A 27847-nucleotide genomic window follows, 5' to 3' on the forward strand; every position below is an offset into this window, starting at 1 on the left:
ATTACAGAGCTGATTGTACGGCTCTCTCTACAGCTGTGGGGAGATCTGCTATTATTGCTTTTTCAGAGCACTCGGGGACGACGAGGCAGGATGACGTCATCACACGTACATCCGAAAAAGAAATAAGATTGGAAAATGTACAAATACTAAGGATTAATAATAAAGAAATTAATATAATGTAATATAATATAAATAAATGATAATATAAAAATATAAAAATGATTAAAATCAAATATAGATACACTTTACAAAGTTTCATAAATGAAAATAAACCAATCAATATCCATTATAAATAAATTAATATGAATGAATAAAACTTATAATATTAAATAAATGGTAACACTTCACAATAAGGTTTCATTTATATACTTATATAAGAATATTTGATAAAACTTTATACTGTTCAGTCCGAAGCGGTTTTACTAAATACACACTTATCTCGTGCAACACTCACACTTCATTTGTGTTGAACAGGAAATCAATGAACGACCGGGAAGGATGTTCTCTCTTTCCACCGATGGAAGAGGTCACGCGAATTAATAGCCTGCAAAGTATCATCTGAGATCAGGCGAAAGGGGTTTGTGTCACAGCGTCATAAAGGTTGATGTACTTTAATGCCTTAACAGGTGACACTATCTTAAGATATCCATTATGGAAAATGGCCAGTTGTCAAGGTGATTTTTGTTAGAATGTTTGTGATGGAAACTTCAAAGACTGCAACCCGCTGTGCTTCTGAAAGCCAGCATTACCACAGAAGTTTGTATAAAAACACACAGACATACTCTATATACTGTATGTATATAGACAGACAAACAGATATAAATAGACATCGACAGATAGACAGACGAAGACAGACAGACAGACAGACAGACAGACAGATAGACAGACAAAGACAGACAGACAAAGTCAGACAGATAGAAAGACAAAGACAGACAGACAGACAAGTATAGATAAAGACACACCGACAGACAGGTAGATAGACAAAGACAGACAGACAGACAGACAGACAGGTATAGATAAAGACAGACAGGTAAAGACAGACAGACAGACAGGTATAGGTAAAGACAGACAAGTATAGGTAAAGACAGACAGACAGACAGACATGTATTGATAAAGACAGACAGGCAGACAGACAGGTATAGACAAAGACAGAGGGACAGGTATATATAGACGAAGACAAACACAGACAGACAGACAGACAGACAGGTATAGATAAAGACAGAAAGACAGACAGACAGACAGGTATAGATAGACAAAGACAGACAGACAGGTAGGTATAGATAAAGACAGACAGACAGACAGAAAGGTATAGATAAAGACTGACAGACAGACAGGTATAGATAGACAAAGACAGACAGACAGGTATAGATAAAGACAGACAGACAGACAGACAGACAGAAAGACAGGTATAGAGACAAAGACAGACAGACAGACAGAACGGTATAGATAAAGACTGACAGACAGACAGGTATAGATAGACAAAGACAGACAGACAGACAGACAGGTATAGACAAAGACAGACAGACAGACAGGTATAGACAAAGACAGACAGACAGACAGGTATAGACAAAGACAGACAGACAGACAGACAGGTTTAGAAAAAGACAGACAGGCAGGTATAGATAGACAAAGACAGACAGACAGGTATAGATAGACAAAGACAGACAAACAGACAGACAGACAGGCAGGTTTAGAAAAAGACAGACAGGCAGGTATAGAGACAAAGACAGACAGACTGACAGACCGACAGATATTGACAAAGACAGACAGGTATAGATAAAGACAGACAGACAGGTATAGATAGACAAAGTCAGACAGACAGACAGACAGGATAGTTAACAAGTCTCTTATAGTTGGAAACTACGGGTAAAATGCAGTCTTAAGGTCTAATAATGTTGAAAATAGAAACACATGGCTTTTGATTTTCCCACCCAGCCGTTTCTGACAGCTCTGATGATGTTCTGAACTGTCTGAGATGTCAAGTCCTGAGATGAAGCCGTTTTTAGTGGCTAACGCAGAAAAGTATTATCATGTATTTCTGCTGCAAGAGGATGCGAGCCGTGATTGATCCGCCAGTGAATGGAGCGGTGCCCAGATATAGATCAGAACGTCAGGGCAGCTCATACATTACCCAAACTCTGCGCGTGCTTCATACGCTTTACAAAATATCATCAATTCTTGCCCGATTGGCCACATCAAGGTCACACCCACTGCCAAATGTACTTTTTTTTCTAGCATTAGTATTTTTTGTAGACTTTTGCTCGAGTGCTGCTTGAGTGTGAGGAAGTGGTGGGTGGTTGCTATGAAGGAGTTCTCAGTGTTGCTATGTGGTTGCTAAATGATATATTTAGGTAAATAATACATAAAAAAGTATGTGCATAAAAATGAAATCACACAATATTTATGTGTAGAGTAGTTTATTGTGCTCTAACATATGTGGTTGCTAGGGTGTTGCTAGGGTTTTCTGGGCTAGGTTTCCACTTATTTAAACGCAATTTAGACAGGAATCAATTACCAGATAAAGAAATTTTCAGGATTTTCTGGTTTAGGGGTGTCACGATATACCGGCATTGACAATAGACAACATACGACCATGATATCAAAACCTCGATCATTGATATCTTGTTAATTCTACACATATGCTATTATCGTAAATAATTTAGTACCGGTTTAAAGGTTTGCCTCTAAAAATGTTCAAATATGAACAAAGTGTGATTTGTTTGAAAAATTGAAGATGAATTTGATTGACAGCATCATTTGGGGGGGAAACGATACCGCGGTAATAATACCACCGGAAAGTCTTTGCACACGATAACCGTGAAGTAAAAAGCCCCAATATTGCCCTCTGTGGCGACAGGTCGGCAGAAAGTTTTCTCTGTAATTATGCAGTCAAAGCCGGACATACAAGGGTTTTGGAGGAATCAAAAAGTCCATTTTATAGCTCACTAGCTTTGGATGAATTCATAAGCGTTGGGTGAATGCTCTGTACTGCCCACAGCCCTCCCATTTCAACACAATCTTATATAAATTCATGAGCTCTTTCATTCTCTCTCTCAGACAGCGGGTTGTGGACTTTATTTTGTCCCCCTTGTACGGTAAACGCACACAGAGAAATAAAAGATGCCGTTCATGCCACTCATTAGAAAATCTTCACGTCATTCCAAACCCGTATGACTTTCTTTCTTCTACACAACACAAAAGAAGATATTTTGAAGAACGTGGGCAACCAAACAACACTGAACCTCATTGACTTCCATTGTATGGACATGAAACCATTTCTCAAAACATCTTCCTGAATACACACCAGCAACTGCACATATACTCACAAAACCAAGGCTTGGCAACAAACAGCACATTTGCCTTTAGACAATCTAGCATTCTGGCTAACAACACTCTTCTCGAGGAATGACAAGAAATTCCATTAGGGATTCTTTCATAAGCGCTGACATCTTGTCTCTGAGGACCACCATTACAATGCAAGAACACGTACTAAAAAAACAACATTAAGGCCTTGCCAAAAAATCTTTTGAGACCATATAGAGCAGAAAGACTGACTTGTCTGAACATGCTCTGGTGTGTTTGAATACAAGACCGTCTGCTGGTTTATGGAGCTTTACAATGGCCCATCACAGCAGACTTAGTTTAAAAGCCATATCTGTTACGCAACACATTTTTACGTATTTTAAATTGTGTGTAGCAGAGATAAATATATGCATGGCATTCTGTATGTTATTTTTGCTTCTTTTTCTATTTGCAAATATAGCATAACAGCTTATGGCACAACTAGATGCACCAGCACTTACACCATTAAAGGGACAGTTCACCCAAAAAAGAAAATTCTGTCATCATTTCCTCCCCCTCAAGGTGTTTCAAACCTGTATAAATGTCTTTGTTCTGCTGAACACAAAGGAAGATATTTGGAAGAATGTCAATAACCAAACAGATCTCATACCCCATTTACTCTGGGAAAATAAATACTATGGGAGTAAGTGGGGAATGAGATTGGTTTGGTTAATGACATTCTTCAAAATATCAGAATTTTCATTTTTGGTTGAACTATCCCTTTAAACAAACCCAGAGGAAAATGTTATTGGCCAGATGTTGCTCTTTCATAACTCAGGAGATCTGAGAGATCTGACCTGTGATTTTTCTTTCTTATGGAAACTTGAACCACGTAAAAAGAAAAAAAATCAAAAAGGAGAGTCAAATAACATCAAAATATGATAAAATGATTACAACATTAGTAAAACGTAAATGTCATTTACAAGTGTGTCAAACATAAAAACCTTGTCGCCCGAAGGGAGGGGAACATAGAAGCTGGTATGACTTCCACAAACTCCCAGAATGCATCACGCACTCCGGTCATTATTTCATCCCTCACGCTGTGCCTGCGTTCTGTTTCGCCCGAGGTCTTTCTCGTTCAGAATACACACATGATAAATGAATAAAAGAGCATTAGTTGTTATTAAAATCCTGCGACGAAAGGTGGACGTGAGTTATGAGGAGAAACAGAGGTGGGCCTTTGGTACTGGTGATCCGTCATCGGACGTCGGCGGAGAACGCTCACGGGCGTCGAGGGTTGTCGGTGGGATGACAAAACAACACTGGTGAAGTTCGAAACAACATTACGTTTACTACTTGAGAATGATGGGCTGTTTGGAAAGAATTAGACATCGGAATTGAGTTGACAAACACAGTGTGGTGCATCTACTACGAGTGCTAAAAAGCTTTTCCGTAACAAAAAAATGGTAGATTTTGTAGAAAGAAAATCAAAGCACGAAAAGTTACAGTAAATACTTGACATAGGCTCTATACCTCATTAATCATTTCTGAAACGTCATGAGTTTTGACGTCTAACACTGGGTTCACACCAAACGGGAATTAAGCGTTTAGCGCGAGTAAATTACATACGAAGTCATACGCAAAGTCGCGGCGTCAATCTCGTCTTCCGCGAAGGTTGAAAATATCTTTCAGATCGCATCACTCACGCGAAAATAACGAACTTTTCACGCGAGTAATAAAGCTGCGTTCAGATTATAAGCGATTTTGTCGCAGAAAGTCAGTGGGCGTTACCACTAGTGGTTGCCTGAGTGACGACATCCACTGATCACGTTAGCTCTACCATCTTCCTATTGGCTGTCGCTTCTGAAAGTCGAGCTTCATTTGCACGAAGTTGAAGATTTCTCAACTTTGTCGCGTCGCTAGACACGCCCATCCGGTCGCCAACGGTTGCGACTGCTCGTGTCGCCGGAAGTCGCCAATTCTCCATTGAAATGAATGGGATCATGTCGCTTTGTTGCTTGTAATATGAACGAGGCTTAACAAAGAGCGTGGAACGCGATTGTTCGCGTTTGGTGTGAACCCAGCATAAGAGTAATTTCCTCAGGCGCATGCGTTGTTATTAAAAATATTGTATATCATGACGAATGCATGTAAAGTTGACGGTGAAGATTTTCTTCCCGGCTATTTTTGAGAAGTTTTCCGCCGGCTGGTGTTTATTATGTGCTGTGGTGTGCACTGAAATATAAGCTTAATGCGCTGTATACATTCACGAGAATATCTCCGGGGCTGTCTTTAGTCACAGCCCGGCGCAGTCAAATGATAATGTCTAACATCGGATGGTAATTCGTTCTTGATGAATTCTTGTTTTGGATGAATGTAAATGATGAATTGTTTTAAAGGCGTCCAAATACATTTGCAGCCGGCAACAGAACGATACAAGCCCCCATATCGGACCGAACGATTATGTAGAAATCAACAGATTGTGGAAAACTATAATGAAACGTTTAAACAACGCTCAACATTTACTGCTGTTAACCAAAATGCAAGTTCTCTGTCAACATAAAGTTGCTTCCAAACCTCTTCTTCATTTTTAAAAATGAAAGGACGTCACATTGGTTTAAAAGCAAGGGTGAGTAAATGACCGATTTTTAGGTTTGGGGCGAGCACTTCATTTAAAAGCAGTGAACGTTGAATTAGCATACTCAAAAAGAACACAAGCCATCCAGAACGGCGCTTTTGAAAGCACTGTACTTGACACTCTTGACCTGAGCGGGTGTAAAAATATAACACGGTAACTGCATTAAAATTACAAGCAGAAATCGCTTTTCTGCATAAACCTACGAATCAATAACCGTCTGTTCAACGGCGGCCTCCGTGTGAACCGCTACATGACTTGCATATCGTCGAGCCTGTTTGAAGAGACTTCTCGGGAAGTTGTCAAGGAGAGCGTTCTCTCTCCCTTCAGCGGGGAGACAGTAAGGTCACACTTGTTTGAAAGTACAAAGCCTGTTTACAGCAGATGTGCATCCTCAACTCGCCGTCTGTAAGTCTCTCTCCTCTGTTTCTTTGTCTTTTAGCGCCGGCTAACCTTCAAGGCGTAATAAGTCGGTCTAATCCATTCCCCAACTGTAAATGCTTCTTATTCTGTCTCTTGTGCACAGGGGCCTCTGGGGTCCACGACTGCCAGACACATTTTAAGAGCAACACGTGGGCACATCTCACAAAAACGGAAAGAAATATAGTTTGGCTTAAAGGAATAGTTCAGGCAAATATGAAGATTCTCTCGTGATTTACTCATAGCACATGTATATGACATCATTTGGATGAACATGGATGAATAGTTTCATAATAAAATGGCGTTTTATCTTCTCATATGACAGCCAACATGCTAAAACACAAAAGCTCCAAAAACATCATTAAAGTAATCCAAATGACTCCAGTGGGTTAAAATGGGAAATCGATATGATATGATTGGTATGTCACGTATCCATGGCAACATACAGATCAGGGCTACGTTTCCCGATAACGATGGATAGCACTTAAGAGCGTATGTTTGACCATATAATAGGCAGTGTGTAATATATAAAGTTTGTAACAGCCAGAAAAGCTTTAATCACATGGTTCCTCTATATAATTAGAGGATAGTTCACAATAGTCTCAAAGAAGAAATCACGGCTACACTAAACAGTAGCAGGAGAAAGACAAAGACACTGACAACCACCACCAAGTAAGCATTTTGACAATTTCTCTTTTAAACACAACATTTTTACTTTGCATAAAATGTAGAGTAACCTTAATACAGCAATCAAGGCAAAAAAACATGCATCCCTTGTTAGAACCAACAACTTGCCCATACTATATATTTTTTATTCTTTACTTTATAAATGTATGTTCAGTCGTTTAATTTTTATGCTGTATTTTTTTGTACTGTTTTTTTTAAATTAATTTATTTAAACAAACCAAAAAACTAACTAAATAAAAACATAAGTCACATAGGCGTGTTTAAGTTTAAGCGCAATTCTCCGGTTGTCCTGCAGGTGACCTTATAAATCTGTCTTCTTCCGATGCACTTAGGGCTTTACGATTACTCCAGAGCACTCGTAGATCTACGATGATTTTCAAGTGCTACTTAAGTTAAGATGCTTTTGGGAAACAGACCATAATATTAAGATCACTCGTACGATCATTTTTACGATCAATTTAGGCTTACGATTCTTTTGGGAAACGCAGCCCAGTGCGATAAATTTAAATATGACGCTCGTCTATAGTGTCAAATCTCATTGTGTATTGTGTTTTGCATCTATTATGTTTCGTCACAACTCACGCAAGAACCAACGAGAGTATACGAATCTATAAAAAAAAGTAGAGTATTCGAATCTATCATGTTGTGTCTCCATGTGCAGTATATGCAACTTATTCAAAGTCCAAAGTATTAATGTTTTTCTCTCACAAACTTTTTTATAACATGTTTTACTACTATTTTTTCTATCGTTAACAAACAACGAATAGTATTTAAAACCAAGTCTTAGTATGCAACTGATTTATTTCAACTATCTACGCAACATGCAACATGCATGTCTGCAAGAAATCAACCCAATCTTATTTATAAATCATTTCAAACAAGGCACATGAAGACATGTTTTGCCAAGTTTGACGTCAAACGGGTGTTTCAAGCATTTCCCGTAACCAGCCTCATCTGTAGCGTGACATCGAGCGTATGTGATGCATCTGAAAATGATGTTTTTACTTTACCCGGCTATGATAGAAAGCACGGCACAGATTAAGTGTACGGTTTGGTAACTTTACAAAGCTATTAAAACCCAAGCTCGCTCGTCTGGTACAGATGGCTATGAGGATTATGGGGGAAATGGAATATGAGTCCCTTGAGTTATTATATGAGCTCTGTTCTCAAGAAACACAAAAGATATCAGAACCATCACTATATACACGCTTCTTACCCCGACTTACAGGTGCAGTAGATTTAAGAAATCTTAATACCAACTGCAATAAAATTGGTTGTCAATGTTTTGTCGTGGTTTATTAATATAACGTATGACTTTATAATGCAGCTATAACATTTGTACTGATATTCCGAGCCAAACTCATTCGACTTTGGGTCGTGCGCGAGTTAAAAATCTGCTCACCATTGTAACATTTCAAAATGACACCGAGTTGATCCCCACGCACGATTCTGCCGTTAAACCCCTTTTAGTCCAGCGCTGGGGGCTCAATTTTCACCCAAGAGCTCCAGCCAAATGTTCAACAAAAGGCCATTTTTAGAACAGTCAGAGAGGAACCCGTGAGCCCGTGCCAAGCCGAGAACAGAACACCGCGCTCCCATCAGCAGTAATTTCACGTCTCTTATTCCCTCTCATTAATTCTACCAAACGTGAACTTTATTATAACTTTTAAGACTTATTCTGGAGTCCAGAACAATTAGGTGCAGGTAGTATTTCTGCCTTCAGCTGGAATAATTCTGCTTTATGCCACGGTTAAAGAAATAAAAAATGATTCATGTCATCAAAAGACCCACCTCCCAGAATGCATTGCTGTGTTGTCGTAACACTTGTAGGCCCACAAGTTAATTTGTTGTTAATAAGAGCTAAATCGGTCTGTGACATGTCTTTCTTTTGTTCTCATGGAGTGGTGACTCACTTTGACTTTTAACATATCTAGATATCTCAACACTTTAAGTATGACAGCTAAAGAATACTTCTAATCAAAGCACATTTCCATTTATAAAGACGATTTTACTCATTTACTTTTCTCATCTCTTCAGCTATCTGTGCAAATCATTTCTACAATGCCAGACTCACTGACCTGAGATCAGAACAATGTCCGTTTTACTACTTAACCTGCCCACAAACAAACAACAGAACAAGTTTACGAGTCTCACTCTTAGAATTGAAAACATACTTGTACATCCAAAGTAACTGTGTGTCCGGCAACCGAATGTGCGTCACATCGACAGCTTTGTTTAATAAAACGTTGTTTTGCATCAGTCTAGCTACTGAGTTGTTGTGTTCTCAAAACCTCACATGGTGAATACAATAATAATTGTTGTCTAAAAACAAGTGGGCTGAGATTGGATGGGAAAAATGGGCAACACTTCTCTGTCAAATACAAGCAGGCACAAGAAATAAGTTTGTGTTCATAATCTGTCTTTCTCTTTTGCTGATCGATCAGTAGATTCTCTATTTTGGTGTCTCACAAAAGAGGTTCGATGGATTCCAACATCTTGTATCTATATTAGAGAAACATGGGAAAAACACTAAGAAATGCTGCGTTCTTTTAACAAATGGTTAGGTACAGTATATTACAATTAAAATAATAATAAAAAACAATGAAAACAATACAAATGTACACATTTGACCCAATAACAAATTTACAAAAAAAACGAATATTCTTTTAATAATTTAAAATAAATAAAAAGGTAAAATAAGATCAAATAAATGTTGATAAATTCATTTTAATAATTTAAAATGAAATCTAAAAATGCCCATGTTTGGCCCAACCGTGGGAAAAAATGACAAATAAATGAAAAATGTCAAAAAAATCTTTTTAAAAATTTAAATTAAAAAATGTCCATATTTGCATAACCATGGATTGAAAACCCAGCATTTTGTAATATGTGACCCTGGAAGACAAGTCTTAAGGGTCAATGTTTCGAAATTGAGATTTTTACATCATCTGAAAGCTGAAGAAATAAGCTTTCTATTGATATATGGTTTGTTAGGATAGGACACTATCTGGCGGAACAACAACTATTTAAAATGCTGGAATCTGAGGGTGCAAAAAAATCAAAATATTGAGAAAATCACCTTTGAAGTTGTTAATCTGAGGCACTGTAGCAGGCCATCCACTCACAAAAATACGGTAGGAAATTTATAAAATATCTTCATGGAACATGATCTTTACTTAATATCCTAATGATTTTTAGCAAAAAGAAAAATCGTAAATTTTTACCCATACCGTGTATTTTTGCCGATTACTAAAAATGTTCCCGTGCTACTTAAGACTGGTTTTGTTGTCCAGGGTCACATATAGCACACAAGAGGTCAAGTGCAGATACAAGAGTTAAAGAATTTTGTTTAGCACATTTTATTGCTAACACTTAAGGTTTTATGCAACTTCAATTTATTTTACGTCCAGCCGCTGGTTTGTGACTACGTCACAATAGCGCTGAAACTGGCTCATCCAATCAGATTTTAGGGTCTGAAGTATCATTTTATAAAAGTCATTTGGCCCCTCTGTCCAACTTCTGCCAAACTCAAAAGAGTCTAGATTTGAAGTTGATAAATGATCGCATAAACTGTAAATAACACTCACGGTGGTTTAGGGTGAAATGACCATGTTTAAGTCAACAGCATTGGTAGCTTTCATTTTGGTGGAGAAAGCTCCAGAATCCAGTGAAGCGTCTGAGGTCCTTGCTTGACATTCAGAGCAGAGGGTTTGATTGAGGGCCGCAGTAATTGCCTGTGAAAGCGGGCGAATGTTTTCATCTGGAGTTAAAGCGCGGGGCTGAACTCCTTACTTACTGAACCGTGTGAAGATCTCGCCACCCTAGAAGCCGTTCGCATTAAGTTAATAATCACTTTCCCCTTGCATCTCACTTTTTCGTCTCATTTAGGGAACGCCACACCTCGCGGGACAAAGCCTGGAGACGAACAAATAACATATTGTCAACAGAGCGCATGACTGAGGAGTTTACGCATGGCTAAACTCAATTACAATTTACTACGAAACATTCAAAGTGGCCCAAAAATGTTAGTCAACCGTGGCCACGAAGGAACGACTTGAAAGGTGTTGACGTTATTTATATCGGCTCTCAAGTGCCATTTATAGCTTGTATTGGAAATTACGGCTAGTGGAGAACTTTATTGAGGTAGCTGTAATTGAAACCATAGATAAATTGGATGACCCCATTCGCCCGTCATACCAGAAAAATACACTATTAAAGTTTCATAAAGTTACGTTAACTTTTAAAGTTATAAATGGAGCTGAGTGACATAGGCATCTTGATATTTATATATTTAAGAAGATAAAAAAGTTCTTTTTTTAGAAACCATTAATGCTACGATGGCAACGATGGTGTAGGTTTCTTAAATTATATTAAACTGACTTATAAAATGAAGCTGAAATTGGTTAAACTGGATTTTTAAATCACACAAAATGTGACTTATCACCAACTAGTCAGGTTGATAAAATTAAAGTTCTTAAAAATGTAAGTTTTTAAATTGAAATAGATTAAATGTTTTACAATGCAAGAAGTAAAACATATTATATATTTTTATATGTTTTTCAGGAAGTAATACATGGAGATAAACGTCAATGTTTACTTATATACAATATTTTTTACAAAATAATTTGCATTTTTTAGAAAAAATCAATATATAATTATAATATTAACTAAATCCTATAAAACTTTTTTAACTGTACCCCAGAGACATTTTAACCCTTTTTGAACATCACGATTCAAGCAACGATTTTTAACTAAATAACAAAGTTAATGTGCAAATTAACAGCACATTACAACAATCACAATAATCCCAAAACTTTACAGTCATATTTAAATATTACTTTACAGTAATATTTACAGGACATTGACAGCAAAATTACCGCTTAATTCTTTCTTTGCTAAATATATCCTTTTGGATGGAGGAGTGAATAAATGAAATGAATTTTTTAGGAGAACTGTCCCTTTAAATATACTGCTGTTGAACTTTTCAAATCCAGACTGCATGCACACATTCTCGACGCAGTTTCATTATTGTACTTGACATTTTTTATTGCAATATACAGGTTTATCTCAGTAGACCTACAGTAACAATGTGACCTTTAGCCAGATTACCTCTGTATTATTACTGGTGTATAGTGCTATTTATATTCGGTGAAGTCTGAAAGCACATGTATTATTGTTCAAACCTTTCCAGTCCACGCCTGGACCCATTAGACACAATCTTACCATGTAAAAACACCTGCTGAGAGTCTGCGTCCATGTGGAAACAGCACCATCAACCTGTTAGAAAAACAAAGAAACAAGAAAATTCAACTTTGATACCCTGGCAGCACGTACGGTAGCATGTACTCATTTCTACATGAACGCATTCGAACGACCACTTTAAAGTGCACTCATCCGTACTTCTCAAAGATCTCTCACAAGAAAACATTCTCTACGAGGCCAAAACCATAACGTTTGACCGTGCATTCAACAGTGAGCGTTTAATAACGCTTCCTCAGGCCGAGCAAAAAGCAAGATTGTATTAGCATAACGTGAGGAAGTGAAAGTTATACGGTTGCCATGGTGAAGTCATCAAAGAGACATCTCCCCTTAATATGATATGAGGATATAACATTTACATATTCTAGCTCTTAGTGCTGAACGGCTGGAGCGGATAGTACAGGCGCTACGGCTAAAGAAAGTGTGTTTTAAATGAGAAAAAGATGCATGAATATTTAGCGCTGGAGCATCACTGGCTATGATAAAAAAAGAGTATTAATGATCAATAATGTACCACACAGCACAAGCGTTCTTCTCAAATGGTGTATCTGTGATGATAAAATCGTGAGGGGAACGTAAAGGGTCATCATACTATAAAAAAATGTAAGAAATCAAGCATAGCGTTAGTTCTGGCAGGTCACGTGAGTTCAGTTTGCATCAGCTGATCACATCAGGTGCAGCTCATCAACGTTAACCAATAGTCATACAACACACACTAGACTGCGTCCTATTTGAGTTGCATTTCTTTGCTCCTTATCAGCCGCTTAATCGTGTTGCACTTAAAACCCACCTCCATCCCCATCTCCGCCTTATCTGCCTGTATCTTCGGATTATCTGCCTGTATCTTCGGATCTTTTAATTTAATCCTGTTACGCATCAGGATCTGTTCTGGTTCCCCAGGTGGGGGGGACCAGAAATGCAGACATCTATCTGATGTCTGCATTTAAATCTGCAAGACGCATTTTTTATTGTTTGCTCATCTGCAATACGTCTCTGAGACGTCTGCTGTCAGATGTCATATAGACGTCTAGAAGATGCCTGTAAGATGTTTATGATTTAAAATGTACTGTATGTAAAACTGCTCTAAGATGTTTATCAGATGTTTTTACACAGCAGACGTTTTCCAGATCTTTAGCAGACATAGATGTACCTGTGCTATTTGGATAAAGTAAAAAAAAACGTATAAAAGTTATTCAAAGTAAAAACTTTTTAAACAAAACTTGGCTTTATTAAACTATTAAAATCATAATTTCCTCTATTAAACAGTTTACAGTGCATTCCAGCTCTATGCGATTCCTGGGAATTGAACTCTTGATCTTGACGTCACCAGCGCAACGCTCAACCACTTGAGCTGCAGGACCCGGTCTATCCTTCCTTTTCATATTTCCAGTTCTGTAGTTTTGACCTTTTTCCACCTTAACAATCCATGATTCCCATTCAGCAATTATGAAAAAAAGCCGAGCGAATCTCTCATCCTGTTAGCATAGCTATTAAACTAATGCCCCACAATCGAATGAATAAATAATTTCCAAAACAATTAGAGCTCTCGCAGAAAATTTAGACACGGCTGTTTTTTTACAGCTGCAATTACCCGAAAGCTCGCGTGTGACTGCCACTTCGCTTAACCTCGTTGATAGAAGGTAAATAGAAGCCGGTGGAACATAAAGGAGACGCACAATAGCTCGAGATTAGCAGAAGTGAAGAGGCGGTCAATCCCATACGCCGAGATAAACGGGAGAAATTGCGCTATTATTGAAACAACAGTTTTGTATCTGAAATGTGGCTGAACAATCCTCAACATAAACAATACAAGGGTATTCTCAGTGTGCAGCAGTTCACAAAAATAAGTATACTTCAGGTTCATTTTATAGGTATACTTATGTTTATACCATGGTCTTTTTGAATACTCGATTATGATTGGCTGGAGGGTGTGCATTAAAACCCTTTAACACACAGGTAGCTCAGGTAAGTTTGATTACATTTGAAATTTAACTGACAAAATCATTGTAATTTTTACCTGTTTGATCTAAAATTTCACTGTAAACATCAATAAAAGATTTAACTTGGCAAGTCACCATGGTATAAGCGGGATAATCCACAGCTAGCCGTGCGTTAAAGGATTTTTAACGCACGCCGTCTGGTGGTTCTTGGCCTCCATGTCATGCATTAAAACCCTTTAACGCACGGCTACCTGTGGATTATCCCTTACATATTTTGAGGTTCAAATATATTTTGAAGTGTACTTTATTTAGCAAGTTTACTAATATCAATTTACTGTAGTATACTTCTAAGTGTACAATTTCAGTACTGCTTGATTCTAAATTGGCCCACTTCTTAGTTTATACAAGTATACTTTAAGTGTAACAGTAAAGTTTGAGAAGACACCAATATTTTTCGTCTGTACTACAAGTGAGCATACTGATAGTTCTATACTTGCAACACATTTTTTAGTTGATCAAAGTACGCTTTAAAGTATACTCTTAGGGGCGGTTTCCCGGGCAGGGCTTAAACCCAGACCAATTTCTGGAAAACATCCACAGTGTAAAAACATCTGCTAAACATCTTACAAAGAGCAGTTTTACATCCATTCTAAATCAGAAACATCTTACAGACGTCTTATAGGTTTCTATATGACATCTGACAGCAGATGTCGCCGAGACGTATTGCAGATGAGCAAACTATGTATTGCAGATGTCTTGCAGATGTAAATGCAGACGTCAAATAGACGTCTGCCATATGTATATGTGCTATCAGGGTTGTAAGTATATAAACTTGTACATGTAAAAGACAATGTGAAAATGATGTAATAGACTACTAAATCAAAGCCAAGCATACTATATTTCGTTATACTTTTATAGAGTATACGTAGCACCAAGATTGAATACAAGTATAGGCCAAATACTTTTCTGTCAGAATAAGTCAAGTGTACTTTACTTGAGGATCATTTTAAGTTTATGAGAAGAACATAGTAAACTTAGTTTAAAAGAAGTATAGCCTACTAATAGCACACTTGAATAAACTTCTTTTTTGGAAAGGTATACCTGCTGACAAAACACAGACTGTTCTGGAAACCTGTTGAACAGCAAGAAATGACACAATTTACCTTTAAGATTCTCTGCTCAGAGCACCATCTATACAACCCGAAAAGTGACGTTTGTCTTTGTGTAAATATATGTGCTGTTTGGGCCCCGTGCGCCCCCCGCTGCACCAAAAGTGAGCTTATGAAAGCGCAGCTGACATTGAGCGGAGTTCACCGGGACCTCCATCTGCACCGCGCGTCCCCCGGGACTCCTCTGCCCGGTAAAGCGTCCTGACTCCGGCTGGACCGTTTGACTTCAGCTCGGCGCGCTCGCTCCCGTGAGAGTCCAGCTAGGCACTGACAAATGTGCGAGCTCGCCGACCGCCTTCAATCTCTGGGTACCCGTTTAAATAACTGTTGAATTTAAGATGACAGGATGACGTAAAACTCCTAAAAAGAATAAAAAGTTAGATGAAGACTTTAGAATTTTTACACAAGGCGCGGTTTTCGGTTTGTATCTTGAATTAAATTGCTTTATACCCCACTGCCAAACTTTTTTACGATTTAGTTTGGCTACAAAACGACGTTTGCCAACTGACTTAGAAAAAAATAAACTCTTAAAATAAGTTCTGTGTGCTCAGTCCGGCACATTTTTTGAACCCAACGATCCCTTACAGTTGCAGGTTCATCTTCATCTTCACATTGTGATACAAAATGACGTCAGGATGCTGGACTGCATGTTCCTCATAAATCAATCTGTTGTCTTTCCAGCATAGGTGATTTTCTGACTGACGGGTTCAATTTGCTTGACCTTGGCTTTCCTTTACATGCACCATATGTATAAACGAGGGGCAGAACGCGCGACGCGTCAATCCATCATGAGGCACAAGCTCTGCATTTATTCACACCGTTTCCTTGAACACTTAAAGGGGTGCTTTAAGAATAAATATAATAGGACTTGCATCCAACTGTAATTAAATAGTTTTTGTAGCTTGAAAAACGTAACTGGGTTCTAGAGAATTCCTTATAAAAACTCATGAAAAATTGATAATAACTATCAATAAACAATTAGTAATTAACAATTAAATAAACTTTTAAAAAATACTTTAATAACAAAAATCCAAAAAAATTATGCATTTAATATTTTTAAAAAGTTTTATTTAAAAAATGTAAGTAACCACACTTCTTTTAAACTATTTTAATAAATATGTGATAGGTAATAATACACAATATTTTATCTTGATATCTACAGTAGTGCTGTTTAAGAAAAATCTTTAATACTGCCGTCATTTAAAACAAGAAACAATGTGACAAACTTAAGTGTTATTTTTATCAGTTTATTGAGTGTTTAATAGCTCGCCCACCTCAGAATTAAAAATACGCCGTGTAGGACGAAGCACACTTTCAAGTGAAACCACAGAAGGAACGCAGATGTTAAAGAGTGAAGTCACGTACGGGCCTAACGCTCCCTTGTGACATTTCCCGCGTTTCTATGCACGTCTGCTTTTAAGGGCGCTCTTTGTGAAAGGGGCATCAGAAGAGTTGGACCTCCGGCCGGCCCTGCAGCAGCTGCGCTGGACTGACAGATGAGAGCCGCGCTCTCTCTCCGAAGGGCCGCAGATGTTTCCGTGTAACACGCAGCTGCTAATGAGTCTATCCATGCACAAAAACACACACACGTCTTTTCTCTGACTAACAACGGAGACGCTCGTCTAGGTGTGAACAAGCTAACGGATAATTGTGTCACTTTGGAAATCGTGAAAAATCACAGGGAAACAGTTTTCGTTGCTAAACTATCGCACGCACATTGTGTGAGAGAATCACAACTTTGTACTACTGTCATCATGCTCACAACGTACCCAGGCTCCGCGCCACCACTGCCGTTCATCAAAGATGACCTGGATATGATGGGATGTGGCGTGAGGTACATTAAGCCCTCCTGCAGAGAGGGAGGGGGCGGTGTCGTCCGGGCTGCCCTTGAGCGGAGGACGCAGCCGTTTACACGCTGGGCTGAGTCGGGCCCGCGGATCGCTGGAGTGATGGTTCCATTAAGCCCTTTCGAGACGGGCCAAGACGCAGAGGATTCTGGGAAGGCGGTCAATCACCGCTCGGCCCCCCGCTCACTCGCACTGGTTCCAGGTCAGACCGGGTGACCGTGCGATATAGATGGTAATCAATTGCAGCCCAACAGCGGCTGATCCGGGAACAGACGACCGTCGCTTCTGAGCCAAACTCAAAGGCCTGATGAAGGAAACAGAGGACGAGATTAAACAATACATCTTCACTCCATCTGGCTGCTCATGACACGTCTATCTCGGATGAACCTAGAAAAGATGATCATATAATAACAACCTGATATCATTGAGAAGCTCAAAAATGAAGTTATTGATTATAACACTTGAAAATATTGATAATGGTGACTCACCAGTGGTGTTGATGTGATCCCGGTGATATTCTGTATGTCCCCTACAGAGCATACTGTAAATGCACTTCATTTTATTAAATATACCTAAGGAAAGTTCAAGTACATTTTAGTACATTTTATGCAATACGCATATTAATATCAGTGTACTATTAAGTATACTTGTAAGTGTACTATTAAAGTAAATGTGAGCGAAGTTATAATATTTTATATATTTTAAGTATACTAATATCAGTGTACTAATATGTACTGTATACTAGGTGCCCATTCATAAGTGTACTTTAGGTTAATTTTCTCAAATATACTTAAGTTTAACTATACAGTATTTTTTGTATGTTTTGTGTAATAAGTAAACTAATATCAGTGTTCTGGTAAGTATACTTGTAAGGGTACTATTTCAAAAGTGTCCTCTTAAACTTGTAAGTGTACTTCAAGTTAATTTGATTAAATATATCGAAGTAAAGTTTAAGTACATTGTAGTATATGTTATGTAATAAGTAAACTAATATCAGTGTACTAGTAAGTATACCTGTAAGGGTACTAATTCATAACTGTACTCTTAACGTGTACTTGTCCTTAATTTCCTATACATTTTCTTTCACTTTTTTCTTCATCAAAAAGCCAAATCGACTTTTTTGTACTTAAAATATTATATGAAAAAATATGAAAGCACACTTACATGACTCTTGAAAGTCAGCTTCTTTCAACCTGACCAGAGCGCCTACCAAAAAAGCCATTGTGCGTGACACAACCCTCACCTCACAGCTTGAACCTCCTGCCTCTCCGTTTCTTTTCCATTGGCCTTTCATTTCTGTTCAGGCTTTGTGAAAGCCACCCCAAGTCTCAAAAGCTCCAGGCCCCAGGTCCCCGTCGAGCCCTTTTATATTCAGATAAACAGGCAGATTTAATTCAAACATATAGAAATGTCTGTCGCTCTGTCACTGGCTGGAATTGAAGACCTTTAGCTGTTGCATTTGCCCGGCGACCCAAAATCCCCAGTTCAATCCCAAAAACTCTTTTGGATAATGCCACATTCACAAACAGCCGACAAGCCTCTCGTCGACGCCTCTCGCTACAGTTCTGGGTCTGTCGTGACCCAACATTAACGGGATTTGTGAATCGAGCCAAAGTTTCAAGGACAACAGGCGATCCTTTCTGATTCGGGGACCTCTGAAGCGAAGACGGGCCACGCGTGTGGTGAATGCACGATCCATCATTACAAACCAACAGTTCGATGCTTTGGCAGTCTCAAGCATTCTTAAAGACACAAGCCTCATGTTGATAGAATGAGGTCAGAATAGACTCGGTCACATCACAGTTGACTAAAGCTAAACAAGTGACAGGAGAAAACTGAGCGACGGATCTGTAGAAAAGAAATACAGATACGCTGTGGTTCATGTCACCCCTGGGGAACTGGAGAACCTTCTGTGCAGATGTGTCAATATGAACAACATCTGGCTCCCATCAGTGGATTTTGGCTTGCGGGGGGTTGGGAAAGCTGAGAGTGTCAGGAAAGCATTGATTTGTGTTGGGGCTTCATGACATGTTCATCTTGACAAGTCCTGGATGAATAACAGAAGAGAACATTCGTCATTATTAGTGATGTTTGTTAATGCTTACATCAAAGGTTAGCCTACATACTTGAGATTCCTTCTTAAGTTTTCATCTTTTCTAAAACAGAACCCATTTTAGTCCATATCAATCTTAAACACCTCTGTTTAGTGGTCTGTCAGCCATATGTGAAAGTCCCCGGTCCTCGCAGGGTGGAGAATATATCTGTGCTGTTTGCCTTTGGTAATCAGAGATGTTCTTCTGCAAGGCCGTCTGTTTGAATATCCATCAGCACCTACAGTTCCAACTGCCGCCCGTCTCCTGAGAGCTTTCTGCTGGAAATGGGGGAATTCTTTGTGTCAGGAGTATATTAATATTTCCTTTGCGTTTGTTATTCATTATGGAAATCGCAAGCCAAGCGACGGGGTTGACTTTTCACCTGCCTTCCCATATAACTACACCACGCTACGCTGGTCAAACACACGTTTTGCATTCGTCCCTGTGTTTAATCTTGACTGAGGGACAAATCCTTTTGTAAACGTCAACGTCGGTCTGTTGGGACATCTAATGTCAAAATGAAAAGCAAACGCATTACACCTTCCAACCCAATATTAAAAAAATAACTGCGCAGTGGTGTTGCATTGTGGGTAATAAAACCACCCTTGCTCTCCCTGTGTGGTGCACAATACTGTGACCTACTCACAAACCCTGTACAGGTGATATGACCTGATGGATAACCTTGGCATCGCCTACTGGCACGACCACCTGCCGTTCTCTCCCCTTGTTGCCTGTCGCATGAGTTGCGATGAGCTCGCAGTGGCCCTGCTCTTGACAGATGTGTCAAAAAGCCTGCGGTTGGCATCCACACGTATAGAGCTCTGTTTCATTCCTGCAGGTCTGTATTCACTATTCTGCATAATTGCACTTCTGCTCCCTAGCAAACGTAAAAAATAGCCTAAGCGCATCTATGCATCTGAACTAATGCGCTATTAAGAAAACACACACACGATGCAATGGGAGACGCCAATAAAGAATTTAAACATATCTGTGTAGACTCGCACTTAAAGGCTAGAATGTTTGAATTTATATTTGTTGCGTGGTTTATGACACCATCAGGGCACAATAAACAACACTGAAGCTATTAGCCTTAGCTTTAAAACGCGGCTAGCTCGCTTAATGCGTTTTATAGCATTTGCATCCAAACAAATATTTGTTGTTCAATTAAGCCCACAGGCGCGGAATTAAAACATACGCACTGACCGCATATGAGCCGCCTGGGGATAATAATAACTGTTGCACTGCAGCAGACGATTTCTGGCGAGGCTTTCTGTGGAAAAAGCAATATCAGTATGATTTCAGTCGGTATTAGCAATTGATTTGATATGAATCAACCCTTGTTAGAAAAAATCAATGGTTATAAAGATATTAATATCATTTACAGTTTACACCTTCATGTTGAGAAACCTTATTTCAACAGTGTTAGATGTTTTTTTCAGTGTTATTATAGATCACTAAAACTAAAACTATAAACAATCTGTTCATTGAAATCAATTACAGTACAGGCCAATATTATATGAAAAACTGAAATGAAAACGGGAAAGTTGAGACACTAAAATCATTACCATATAAATAAAATTAATATATGATTAAACAACACACTATTAAACCATTACAAATAAATAAATTGCTAACTTAACTTTTTTTTAAATAAATATCAAAATGTAAAAATAAAAAAGTAGTTAAAAATGTAAAATAATTACTAATATATAAATTACTTGCTTAAAATGAAATAAAAAAAATTTAATTTTTAAAAGCAATATTACAAAATATTTAAAAACATGTCAAATGTAAAGTACTAATAAAACTTAATAGCTATAACAACGCTGGTCTTGTTTTTTGTAATTGTGTAAATAAGTTATAATAAACCAGGTTAAGTTATTTCCGTAAGTTTTTACAACAAAACCTACTTAACGTCAAACATATTCACTGTTTCAAAGTCAGAGAGTTCACTTGGTAGGTACCACAGAACAGGGGTGACCGCTACACCGACACTGGAGTCTATACTTAGGAGCGGATATACCGAACGGACATGCTTTTCAATGCAGTGGACATCATAGTAATCCTGACGGATGAAGTCCCGGGAACAGAACTTGCAGGAGCTGTGGGAGAACGCTGACATGTGCTGATGGTCGGACACAACTTTGGCACCATCCGGACCGGATTTATGAAGAGCCCAAGGGGCGAGACACCTAGGAAGAGGAAACAGGAAGCCGCCAAAGAGCGGCGCTCACACTTGCTGCTGGAGGAGCTCGACATGCAGGACATGAAGACAAGCTAGCGGGGCTATTTTTATACGTTCTCGGTTTAAGCTGTCAAGGAGAAAGAGAGGTATTGCGTGGGTTGGAAATAACACACACACATATACTCACGGAGATGGCCAGTTAGACACTACTGTACCTCCAATCCTACGAAAATGTCTGGCGTGAGTGTGGAAACAGGCTGGGATCTGATGACAAGGCCTAACCTCACCAACTCCCAAATAATTCTCAAATTAATCTCAAAATACATGCACATACGGTATCCTTCCGCATCTCCAAATTTCTTTAATAAACTACATACCCAGTGTAAACGGCCAACATGTTGTGTTTATCCCCGCCTAGAGATAAGAGCGAGTGTGAACATGGAATGAGACATCCTGACTAAAAGTGTAGCGGACGTAGCAAAGATCACCTGCAATTGAGGCGAATGAGAAATCGATAGCGTTGTTCTGTGTTAATTAGTGGCTGGCGGCAGGCAGGAGCCCCGGGCAGCTGAAGAGACAGGGAAGAGACGTTCAAGTCACCGCCCTAAACAGAAAGCTCATTATTGCCTGTGAGGTCTGATCAATAAACAGGGTTAACGGATCGGTGAACTGTGGGTTGTTTTGGGGAAATTTTCTCTCTCCAACGCACACACGTACTGCAGCAATACCGTACGACTTGCACTATCTTTGCAGTGTGCAGTAAGTACATGACAAAATCCACAGTATATAAAAGAGCACATTTTACGGAATGGTGACCTCACCTGAATGGACAGAAAGTGATATCCAATATCAATTCACAAGCTCGTAGCTGGCTGGCCTTCGTCTGAAAGAGAAAACATGTTAAGGTTTATCTAAGGCACCTTGTGATGCTCAAAAAATGTCTGTTTATGACTTCAATTATGTATTAAAAGACATAGAAGTTCTTTGTTTTAACTGATGAAATTGAGCTTAGATCTTTCAATTTCAAAGGCCAAAAAAACAACAAGTAAACAACATTTTTCAGAAGCCATATTGCTTGAATATACAGAAAAAACACTAAACAAAATGTTGCGAAATGTCTGAAATGCTCAGTGTACTGTACCGTACAGTTTTGACTATGTGAATCCATCAGACCAATTGTTGTGACTAGCCAAGCCAGAGATTTATGTCAAAATAATGAAATGAATCATGTGACATACAGTACATTTTCACTTGTTATATATTAGTTGTGTTTGGTAAGTATCACTATTAAGATCGAGATGAAAACTAATGTCTAACTAACAATGGCAGAACATCCGCCTCGCACCTTCTGCGCTACAGACATCAATGATTCCTCAAATGCAAAGAACATTTCTAAAAAAGCCAATGAATGTCAGAATGTGACTCAGGAAAACAGAACTCAAGAGTTGGAGAAGGAACGTTCAGCAAGAAGCAACCACCTAGCAATTCCATAGCAACCACCGAGAACACCTTAGCAACCACATCACAACTAGCCATGACGACTCAACATGGTGAAAAAACACAAAGCCGTGTTTTTATCAGTTCATATATACAGTACATATAAAAATATATTTACATGAACAGATCAGCAGGGCAAAAAAACAATCACCCAGAACAAATTATGTAAATACATTTCACTGTTTTCATCCCACGAACAATGACAGGACGTTTAACCAAATCAATCAAACCTCGCACGAGTGCGAGAGAGAGAGAGAGAGAGAGAGAGAGAGAGAGAGCGAGAGAGAGAGAGACTGTGTAAGGCAGTAAAAGAGCTGTAAATATTTCATGCTGTGTAATTGAACAGAAGCATTGCAGGTCATTATGAGAGCAGAGTTTGTATCTGCTGCACGTTTCTGTAGACGTTGAATGAAATGGACCGGAAATCTACATTCTGAACTGATTCCAGATCCCTGTACGAGATGCTCGCAGACCTGACATCACGAGAAAAATCCTCTGTAATTCAGTCTTGGATGAACCAATGAGAAACTCAATCGAAACAATCGAATGATCCATTACACTTTACATTAACACGATTACTCATGTAGGAATGATTGTAACCAAACAGTTCTTGGACCCCATTGACTACCATAGTAGGAAAAATGACAACTGGTAGTCAAAAGTGTCCCAGAACTGTTTGCTTTCCTACATTCTTCAAAATATCTTCTTTTCTGTACAACAAAACAAAAGACATTTATAAAGATTTTTTCCCTACTATGGTAGTCAATGGGGTCCAAGAACTGTTTGGTTATAAGCATTCATACAAATATCTTTCTCTGTGTTTATCAGAACAAAGACATTTACTCACCCTTGAGTTGTTCCAACTCTGTATAAATGACATTTTTCATTTTTGGGTGAAGTATCCCTTTAAATTTAGCGCAATCTTCATATCTTTTTAGTTACAGTTATCATATTGGTGTGAACGGGTCTTCTCTCTCTTCAGTTATTCACTTGTGGTATTACAGTATGTTTCATAAAGGACATTAAATAATAGATAACACTTTCTTACGGCAGCTACGGAGTACAAAGCTAATAATATCTGTTTTCATCTCCCAGAATGCTCTTCATTTCACAATAAGCGCACTTTGCTCTTCAGAGTTTAAAACAACAGGCAGTCCGCAGCTAATGAACGCGAGTATGTGACATGCAAATGTACTTCACAGATCTGGGTTATTTATATTGCTTTATGTTGTAGATTTCACACCATATATATTTGGAACAATAAAATGAAAGAAACAAAGAAAGAAAGAAAGATGGACTGACAGATAGGTGAAGGTCCCTGCAGGTGTGTTTTTAGAAATGATGCAAGATGGTCGGTCCTGAGTGTAATGCACAGAAACCCTAAACGTGATTGTTTTCAAAGAATCTCAGAGACCTCAGAAGAACTGTGTCAAGAAATATACACCCATCGTCTCCAACACGAGCAAAAAGGAGTGCAATACGAGCTGAAGTGGAAGAGAGAAATAGAACGCAGCTATCTAAGAAATAGGGGTAAAATATCCCTTGAAGTGTAAATGAGGCAGAGAGAGATGATCCGACGTTATCTGCTGAGGTGAAGCTAACTCCAGATGCCAACGTTCACCAATGCTCACCAAGCTTGACAAAAGACCAGCAATATATTACAATGCCATTTCCAAAAGCATAGATGTAAATGTAATTTTCTGACTGTGAAGCACACTGCAAAAAATGACTTTCTTAATTAGTCTTTTTTTTAGGTCAGTTTGCTCATCAAGAAAATGCATCTTGATTCAAGAATTTTAGACATTTTTACTGGAAAACAAGAAAAAAAGACTAAGTAAGAAAGTCATTTTTTGCAGTGCAGAAGCTCTTGTCTCGATAAAGCTTCAAGGACGGGGCTGTCTAATCCGACATCCACCCTTCCTGCATATGGCGGCCTGCTCCTGTCATCCGGCCGGTCCATCGCTGCTTATGTCAAACAGCTGAGAGATAAAACAACATAATTAGCATTAGAAAACCGACCTCTGAAATCCTACAGCCTGTGAGATTTCTTCCTCCGGTGTAGTTAGCAACAACTGTTTACTCGATCGAAACAATGGCCAGATGTCATCTGTGCGTCTGCGGTGACAGGCCTCTCATTTTGCCCTTGATAGTGTTTATGTAGCAAATCAGATTGTGTTTACAGTGTGTGCACGCCGAAGAGAGAAACGCATGTACACAGACAGATAGATCTGGTAGACACTCAGACCAAGTTTCAGGTGCAGATAGACAGACCGGCAGACAGTATTACAAAGAACGAGAGAGAGAAGGAATGACACAGGCCAGCAGACATAGAGAAACAGACAGTTAGAGGGACAGAATGATAGACAGACACAGACAGGCAGACAAACAGGTGTGTAGGCGGTCAGACAGGCACGAAGAGACAGATGGGCATACAGACATGATATACAGAGATAGACAGGCAGGCAAACAGATAGAAACACACAGACAAGCAGACATAAATACAAGACAGACAGGCAGAAAGACAAACAGAAAACAGACCTAGAGAGAGACAGACAAATTGACAGATAGACACAATGCAACAGACAGACAGCCAAACAGGTGCAGAGAGACAGGCAGACAAGTAGATACATACAGGCAGGCAGACAGACAGACATCGATAGAAAGGCAGACAGACAGAAAGACTGACAGGGAGGTACAAAGAGACAGCCATGCAAACCGACATAGAAAGACAGTCAGGCAGAATGAGAGACAGTCAGGCAGAATGGGAGACAGTCAGGCAGAATGGGAGACAGTCAGGCAGACAGACAAAATGAGAGAGACAGGCAGAAGGAGAGACAGAAAGGCAGAATGAGAGACAGACAGGCAGACAGACAGAATGAGAGACAGACACAGAAAGACAGACAGGCAGAATGGGAGACAGACACAGAAAGACAGACAGGCAGAATGGGAGACCGACACAGAAAGACAGACAGGCAGAATGAGAGACCGACAGGCAGACAGGCAGACAGACAGACAGGCAGAATGAGAGACAGCTACAGAGAGACAGACAGTCAGAAAGAGAGACAGACAGGCAGAATGAGAAACAGACAGGCAGAATGAGAGACAGACAGGCAGAATGAGAGACAGACAGGCACACAGACAGAATTAGAGACAGACACAGAAAGACAGACAGGCAGAATGAGAGACAGACAGGCAGAATGAGAGACAGACGGCAGAATGAGAGACAGACGGCAGAATGAGAGACAGACATGTAGCATGAGAGAGAGACACAGAGAGACAGGCAGGCAGGCAGGCAGAGACAGACTGAAAATTAGACAATACAAACAAAATACAGAAGTTACACAATACACACATATTATTTTAATTCTAATGTTTGTTTTACTGCGCATCAATAATTAAACAGAATTATCATCTGTGCAGCCATTATTTGTGCTAATGAATCCAAAGCAAAAACTTGGACCCACAAACACAGTGCTAAAACAAATAAAACCGTGTAGGTCTGTTGTGCGGGGCTCTGTAGGCCTGAGTCACTGTTGCGGGTTGGTGTTGAAGGCCCTCGGGACCTTTTTATTGTTATGCCTGTCACTTCACGCTCGCACAGAAATCCATCAACAAATTTCCCCCCAAACCCTTCGAAACTGAAATTAAAAGGCGCGTTCATGATTTCTCGCACCTCTCTTTGGTTAGCAGAGACCAGAGGTCAGAGAGGAATATAGATGGTATAAAACCGGCGAAATCTAATTTGTGCTTCTGCATGTAAAAAGGAAGCAAGTCCTATGTCACAGGAAAAAGCCCCGAAAAACCTTCAGCCAATTCCCAAACATCACATAAAGAGGTGTCGAGTTTAACATTTTACTGTCACTATCAGCACCAGATGTGGCAGTAAACACTAGCTTCCCAATTTTTTTTAACCAACAAAACATTTTCACACATCAGGAACACGATGTGTTCATTGTTTTTGATTCGAAGCTCACTGGTTATGTTTCAAAGCTGCCTAAACAGAACAAATGTAAAGACAATGCTGCAATCACAGAATGCATTGCAACAAACTTAAAGATCAAAATGGTACATACATCAATGTTGATACAAAAAAGCTAATTATGTATTATATAAAAATACTTTATGCACAAGTTGCTTTCAGTGATTCCTTACACACTATTCTTAACGCAAGTTTCCGTAAAATGACGTCAAACTGACATTTTCTGCGAAATTGTATCCGGTATTAGTCATTATGAAAAGCTTACGAGTTTGGGGACAGTTTGAACACTGATTTTCTGGACTTGCTCAATAACTGACTATCCTTAATTTTTAACAACAACAACAAAAAACATACAAATTTTAGCTTTAACAAGGTAATACTTCATGTCAAACCAGAGGTGGACAGTAACGAAGTAAATTTACCTGAGTACTGTACTTAAGTACACTTTTTGAGTATCTGTACTTTACTTGAGTATTATTTTTTTCTGAGTACTTGTACTTTAACTTAACTACATTTGAAAGACAAATATCATACTTTTTACTCCACTACATTTATAAAAAGGTCCAAAAGTAGAAAGTGGTTTCTATGCAGCGGGGTTTCCTGCGTGCGCAATTTATCTGGCTTGCGATCTGCCAGGACCTTTTAATGTTGCCAAGTATTTCAGTTTTTCTAAGCTCACGGTTTTCCGACAAGCTTTGAATGGCCATTTGGCAGATTTTTTTACGCAAATCCGGCAACTCTGGGATCTTCACCGCTAAACTAATGTAAACGACGGCGCAGCTACACCGTTGATAGCGCTCTAAAAAGGCAAATAGAAGAATAAAAGACGAAAAAGGCACATGTTAAAGTGTGGT

At 39.0% G+C, this 27847-nt stretch overlaps 1 long non-coding RNA gene across 1 annotated transcript; it reads right to left on the reverse strand.

Moving 5' to 3' along the window:
- Window positions 1-9875: 9875 nt before the first annotated feature.
- On the reverse strand, window positions 9876-20831 carry LOC130548754 (uncharacterized). Its single transcript, XR_008962080.1, has 6 exons — window positions 19437-20831; window positions 18404-19286; window positions 17728-17811; window positions 17162-17543; window positions 12248-12301; window positions 9876-10939 (listed from the first exon to the last, which is right to left on the reverse strand). It is a non-coding gene; the product is annotated as an uncharacterized LOC130548754 (long non-coding RNA).
- Between the last annotated feature and the right edge of the window lie 7016 nt (window positions 20832-27847).

This window comes from Triplophysa rosa, linkage group LG25 (genome assembly GCF_024868665.1).
Source record: "Triplophysa rosa linkage group LG25, Trosa_1v2, whole genome shotgun sequence".
Taxonomy (NCBI): Eukaryota; Metazoa; Chordata; class Actinopteri; order Cypriniformes; family Nemacheilidae; genus Triplophysa; species Triplophysa rosa.